The 7,051-nt window shown below is 46.4% G+C and overlaps 1 long non-coding RNA gene across 1 annotated transcript; it reads left to right on the top strand.

Annotated features, from left to right (window-relative positions):
• Positions 1-4,442: 4,442 nt before the first annotated feature.
• On the top strand, positions 4,443-6,460 carry LOC148001660 (uncharacterized). Its single transcript, XR_015635528.1, has 2 exons — positions 4,443-5,497; positions 5,615-6,460. It is a non-coding gene; the product is annotated as an uncharacterized LOC148001660 (long non-coding RNA).
• Positions 6,461-7,051: the final 591 nt, after the last annotated feature.

The following is a 7,051-nucleotide window of genomic DNA, read 5'->3' as shown; positions in this document are numbered from 1 at the left end:
CAGTGGGGGAAGGGTTGGGAGGGGAACACCCATAAGGAAGGGGAGGGGGAGGGTGATGTTTGCCCGGAAACCGGGAAAGGGAATAACTCTCGAAATGTATATAAGAAATACTCAAGTTTATAAAAAAAAAAAAAAAAACTAATACTGCTCTGTAAAATTATTTCTCAGAAATCATGTAAAAAAATGGGGTTCAGAGCTAAACAAAGAACTCACAGCTGAGGAATGCCAAATGGCTGAGAAACACCCAATGAAATGTTCAACATCTTTAGTCATAAGGGAAATGCAAATCAAAACAATCCTGAGATTTTCACCTCAGACCAGTGAGAATGGCTAAGATCAAAAACTCAGTTGACAACAAATGCTGGCGAGGATGTGGAGAAAGAGGAACACTCCTCCATTGTTAGTGGGATTGCTAACTGGTACAACCATTCTGGAAATCAGTCTGGAGGTTCCTCAGAAAATTGGACATTGAACTACCTGAGGATCCAGCTATACCTATCTTGGGCATATACCCACAAGGTGCCCCAATATATAAAAAAGACACGTGCTCCACTATATTCATAGCAGCCTTATATAACCAGAAGCTGTAAAGAATCCAGAAGCCCTTCAACAGAGGAATGGATACAGAAAATGTGGTACATCTACACAATGGAATATTACTCAGCTATCAAAAACAATGCCTTTATGAAATTCATAGACAAATGGTTGGAACTGGAAAATATCATCCTGAGTGAGCTAACCCAATCACTGAAAAACACACATGGTATGCACTCATTGATAAGTGGCTATTAGTCAAAATGCTTGGATTACCCAAGATGCATAGAACACATGAAACTCAAGATGGATGATCAAAATGTGAATGCTTCACTCCTTCTTTAAAGGGGGAACAAGAATATCCTTGGCAGGGAATAGAGAGGCAAAGATTAAAACAGAGAAAGAAGGAACACCCATTCAGAGCCTGCCCCACATGTGGCCCATACATACACAGCCATCCAATTAGACAAGTTATATGAAGCAAAGAAGTGCAGGCCGACAGGAGCCAGATGTAGATCTCTCCTGAGAGACACAGCCAGAATACAGCAAACACAGAGCTGATACCAGCAGCAAACCACTGTACTAAGAGCAGGACCCCCGTTGAAGGAATCAGAGAAAGAACTGGAAGAGCTTGAAGGGGCTCGTGATCCCTTATGCACAACAATGTCAAGCACCTAGAGTTTCCAGGGACTAAGCCACTACCTAAAGACTGAAGGGTTAAAATTTCCAAAAGTTAGTCATGAACAAAGTCCAGACATGCCTGAGAGAATTTGAGATAGGGCTCACTGGCCCGACTATCAACTCCCAAGGACACTGGCCATCTGGAGCCACCCCCTCCCCTTCCTTCACTCCCTGAGGATGGGTCATCCCCCTGCTGCAGTGAGATGAGTTGCCCTGCCCACATTGCTGAGATGCTAGATTACACGTATGCTTTGTTGATGTAACTCCGTGCCAAAAGTAACTGTGTACCCTTTGTATTAGCCAATTATGTGTATTCACACGAAACCCCTGGTTTTCCCTATATAAGCTCCTGCCTAGAGAGGCTCGGGGCTTGACTCAATCTCCTATGTGAGATACGTGTCAGCCCGAGATCTCGTAAATAAAACTGCCTCTTGTTGATTACATCAAGACCGGCTTCTCGTGTTTCCTGGGGTACCTCAACCCGTGACTGGAGCGAGAGTCTCCCCAAGTCTGGGGGTCTTTCATTGGGGGCTCGTCCGGGATAGGAGCGTAACCCCCGGAGATCCGAATGCCTCTTGGAGGTACGTTAGTGTGAGTGCTGGAAAGCGGCCGCTGTGTGAGTGTGAGAGTAGTGTGTGTGTGAATTAATTCCTGTAGTCTGTGTTTTTCAGTACCGGTTTAAGGTCTTGGTGCACTGTCTGGGCAGAAGAAGACTTCCCACTCCGTTGTTTTTGAGTGCACTCGAGTGGATGGGCTTCCCACCCCGTTGTTTTTGAGTGCACTCGGGTGGATGGGCTTCCCACCCCGTTGTTTTTGAGTGCACTCGGGTGGATGGGCTTCCCACTCCGTTGTTTTTGAGTGCACTCGGGTGGATGGGCTTCCCACTCCATTGTTTTTGAGTGCACTCGGGTGGATGGGCTTCCCACCCCGTTGTTTTTGAGTGCACTCGGGTGGATGGGCTTCCCACCCCGTTGTTTTTTAGTACACTTGGGTAGATGGGCTTCCTACCCCATATTTAAGTGTGCTTGGGTGGAAGGGCTTTTCACCCCGGACAGACGCCTGTGAGTAGGTACTGGGTTTCTACTTCGAATAGCTGTTTTCTTTTTGTTCTTTTTTTAGATAGCGGAAGTGAGGACGCCCCAGCTCTGGGAGACGTCCCATGAGCCGACTTTTGTCGGGAGGACCCGGCAGGTGACCGTCAAAGAGATCTGACTGTGACTTGACTTCGGAGGTCGTGTTCGGCTGCCTATTTAAGTATAGGCATAGACAAGTGTGCTTAGATGTGTTAGTGTCTGTTGTCTGTATTCTGTTTCTGTGTTTGGTATCCCAGAAGCAGCTAAGGTTAAGCTGCAGTTTGGGCCAGGTACTGAAGGTACCAGGCATCTGTGGAAATTGGTTATAGGATGCTTTGTCTTGGTCTTGTTTGTCTGGTTTGTTTTCTGTGGTATTGTCCAGTGTCTTTTTGGCTTTTGTTTCATTTTTGGACTTGGACTGACAACTGTGTTTGAAATCTTGGACTGATGACTGTGTTTGAAATCATGAAACTGTTTGCTTTGTTTGTCAAGGAGTTTTACTTGGTCCTCTTGGTGCTTAACTTAAAAGTTAAAAATAATTTGCTTGAGAGAAATTGTTTTCTGCCGGGGAGTTTTATCTTTCTCTCTTGAGCCTCCTCCCCAAGGAGAGCTGCCCCTCTCTTTACTCCCATTGTCCAGCCCAGCTGCTGTTAACCGTTGTGTATGAAGGACTCCAGGTTAGCGAGTGATCCGTCTGAAGCAGGCATTAACAAGAACCTGAAAGCTTTACCTTAGATCCTGAAGAAAAATTCTCCCTGTGGCTTAAACATTCACAGCTTCTAAGGAAGGGACAACACAGAGTAGGGAAATGTAGGGGCTGAGGGTGGCAAGCTACAGGCTGCGCGTGGGCAACAGCGCAGCTCTGGCCAAGTCAGCACAAGAGGAGTTTCAAGGTAAGGAGGCTGGCTGGGGTTGGCGCTTTGACAACAAAGATAGCGTAGATTTAGTGGTTGTATTTTGGCCCTGAAAAAAAAAATTCCAGTTGCTGCCTTCAGTGGCCAGACCTTCAACACTTGCTCACAAAAGGAGAGTGTTCATTAAGAGAAGTTCATTAAGGGAGCCTGCCTTATCTGCTGGCCCTATTCCAAGAGAGGAGTTGATCTCCAACATTAAGTAACCTTCCCTGATAGTCATCATTGACATGGAGAGTGCCTTTGATCCTATCCCCACAGCAGCCAGTTCCTGCCCCTGAGGTCAAAATGCCCCAGGTTGGGGGGCAGAGAAGCCCCTAAAATAGTTTCAAAGAATCTGCAACAAACTGTGAAGAACTTTGTTTTGTCAGTCAAAATTTAGAATTCAGTCTTTGGCTGTGGCCAAGGTCAGGATTAATCTTTTCTTTTCCATGGGCCTTTAACCCAGTGAGACAGCTTGGTAAAGGACTACTACTACAGTCCTGATAGCCCCAGGTGAACTGGTTACAATTCTTTTGTCAGCCACTTAGTATCTAACACCCAGGTTCTAACCCTCTCTCCATCCTTTTGTTATTAGTTCTTACTAGAAGCCTAGTGTCCTTCAGAGGCTGGGTTTTTTGAGAGACAGAGCCACTGAGCTGACACTGAAGGGAGGTACTTCTTAAGTAAAATCTAAGTCCAGAGAGATAGTCGATAACAGATCAGCTGCCTCTCTGCTTGCCTTTCTGTTTCACAGGAACAAAGCTTGTGCTTATTTCTACAACGGCCTTTTTGTCCCAAGAAGGCCTCCTGGTTTAGCTGTGTGACTAAATGCTATTTGTCCTCTTCAGTGGACCTCTATTCTCAAGATTCCCTTGTTTTCTCACCATCCCATTTGAGATGCTTGTTAGTAACTGTTACAGGTCTTCTTTACCACCCAGGAAAGACGGAATCCTACTAGAGGCCAGAAAAAATGTTCCAGACACGGATGGAAGGCCCTCACTTCTGCCTGTTGACTTCAAAACGCCTAAAGGTTGGGAGTGCCAGGTCTGCTGCCAGGCTCCAAGGGTGGGTCTCAGAAGGGCTAGAAAATGCCCCACCAATTTGGCTAAAGTAAGAAAAAGATATAAAGAAAAAGATACAGAAACTTGAAGGGTTTAGCTAAGTCACTGAGAGAGTTGTTGTAAGTTGCAGAGAAAATAAGGTTGATATATGGTTCAGGGTCGGTGCACAAAAGTAGACAGCAACTAATAGCTGTAGAAGATACAGATAGAGAGACTGAGGAAGAGAAAGAGACAAGAGAGGAACATATACTGGCCACAGTAGTTAGGGAACCTAGGAAGATAGTACCTGGCAACAGAAGAGAATTCCTGGCTAAAGATCAGTGTGCCTAATACGAAGAAAAAGGACACTGGGTCAGGGACTGCCCAAGAAAGAACAAGAGGGGCCACTGGAGAGCTTCTTGGTCCTAGAGTGCTGGCTATGTACAGAGATAGAAGGGAAGTGTGGATACAGGGACCCAATGCTCTGTGCTCCTATGCCCCCCCCAGTGGGTCAATATCCAAAGACTTTGAGTGCAAGGGGCTACTGGCAACGAACAATACTTATGGACTGCCCGAAGAACAGTGGACCTTGGCGTGGGCCGGGTAACCCACCCACTAGTTCATGGTCATCCCTGACTGCCCCTATCCCTTGCTCATGAGAAAATTGCTCTCCAAAATGGCTTGTGTGGGCTAAAATGGCTGGGTGAGGCCATGTGTATGCATATCTACAGACTGTGTATGTGGAGCTTAAGACCTGTCTCAGTGCACCAGTACCTGATGCTGGGAGATGTGTGTATGTGGCTTAGTGCCGTTCTGCCTGGAACACATCATTCCTGCCAGCTGGGCTCTGACAATTATCACCCAATCCAGGACTTAAACTGCGGTGGAGTGGCTGATGTTTTGCCTTTAAATGAAATGTCCCAGAGGATGGGATCACTGATCAGATGACATGGACTAGATTCTCCACCTGTTGGGGGCAATCTGGTCACCTTGCTGCCCAATCCTGACCTGGAGCCACCACAGCACAAGTGTCAAGCACTGGCAGAAGCCCATGGGTGGAGGAAAGACCTCTGCGACTGGCTGATTGACCCCTGCTGAAAGCCGAGGACCTTGTCCACAGACGGGAACAGTTCTCTTCATGAAGGTCAGAGATAAGTGGGTGCTGCCGTGGTGGACAACACAATGTCATCTGGGATGGTTGAACTTCTACCCCCCAGCACATCAGCGCTGCAGATGCCTTTACCATCTCTTGGATGCCCTGGTGAAGCCAACAACTGTGAGTACTATTCGTTGCTCAGGATATCAGAAGGAAGAGATTCAGTGGCATAGGACAGTAACAAAGCAGATAAAGTGGCTCAGAAAATGGCTATGCAGGAGCCTATCCTGGTTACAGGCCTACAAGAGACAGCCACTGGGAACTGGGATTGGACTAAGAGACGGCCTCTACAATCACCAAGAAGATACTGGAAGAAATCTTTCCCCCGATTTGGAATGCCCAAGGTAATCTGGTCAGACAATGGCCCTACTTTCGTTGCCAAGGTAAGCCAGGGTGTGGCCAAGTATTTAGAGGTTGATTGAAAATTACATTATATTTACAGACCTCAAAGTTCAAGACAGGTAGAGTAAATAAATAAAACTCTAAAAGAGACTCTGACCAAATTAAATTGACCATGGAGACTGGCACAGACTGGGTGACACTCCTTCCCTCTCGCTCTCTTCAGAGCAAGAAATATCCCTTCCAGATTCAGCTTTACCCCCTTTGAGATCTTATATGGGGCCTCAGATCCTCTGACTGTATTAGATGATGTTACTGAACCAACATGTCATAGTAATAATGATTTATGTGTCAGGCTAAAAGACCTACAGGTGATACAGAAAGAAATCTGCTCACAGCTGGCAGCAGCCTATGCCCCAGGGACCTACAAGACATCTCATCTGTTCCAGGTCGGAGACTGTAGGTACATACAATGACACGGAGCCCAGACACTCGAGCCTCGCTGGAAAGGACCGTACCTGGTGCTGCTGACCACCCTGACAGCCGTCAATTCTCAGCCCTCACCAGCCACATACTAGCCGTTGGGGCTGAGAGCAGGGACCTAGAGGGACACTCAGATCTTCAAAAAGCTCCCTAGACTTGCACATCAGATAAGTGGATACATCAGAGACGTGACTGGGATGTTGCTATAATGCTCACTTGAGGAGTGTGCTTTAGAAACAAGAATTTCATGTTTGCCCTTGGTTCCATCGAGAAAAATATAGAGATAGGCTTGATTTCTATTACAAATGATGTAACATTACATATGTGAATACTCCTAACACTTCTTGGGACTGTGCCTCAGGGACCATAAGTTTAAAAGTTCTAAGATAGTCATGACCTTGGTGTATAGGTTTAGATTGTGTTCAGATTGGAATCCTAAAGACTTTTTAGCTGACCTCCAAGAATACCTAACCTCCCTCTCAGAGGTAGTCCTTCAAAATAGGAGAAGATTAGACCTGATATTCCTTAAAGAAAGAGGGCTATGTGCTGCTTTGAGAGAAGAATGTTGTTTTTACCTCGATCACTCCGGGACCATTCTATGGCTAAACTTAGGGAGAGGTTGGACAAGAGACGACGAGAACGAGAAACCACTGATAACTGGTTTCAAAGCTGGTTCGATAGGTCCCCATGGCTTACCACCCTGCTGTCAGCCTTAGCTGGTCCCTTGATTATCCTCCTCCTTTTGCTCACTTTTGGGCCCTACATCATTAATTGCCTTTTAGCTTTTGTCAGGGAGCGGATTAGTGCTATACATGTCCTTATGTTGAGACAACAGTATCGGGCTATATCGGG

This window comes from Rattus norvegicus, chromosome 13, assembly GCF_021556685.1.
Source record: "Rattus norvegicus strain SHRSP/BbbUtx chromosome 13, alternate assembly SHRSP_T2T, whole genome shotgun sequence".
Taxonomy (NCBI): domain Eukaryota; kingdom Metazoa; phylum Chordata; class Mammalia; order Rodentia; family Muridae; genus Rattus; species Rattus norvegicus.
This window is presented reverse-complemented; position numbering and strand designations above follow the sequence as displayed.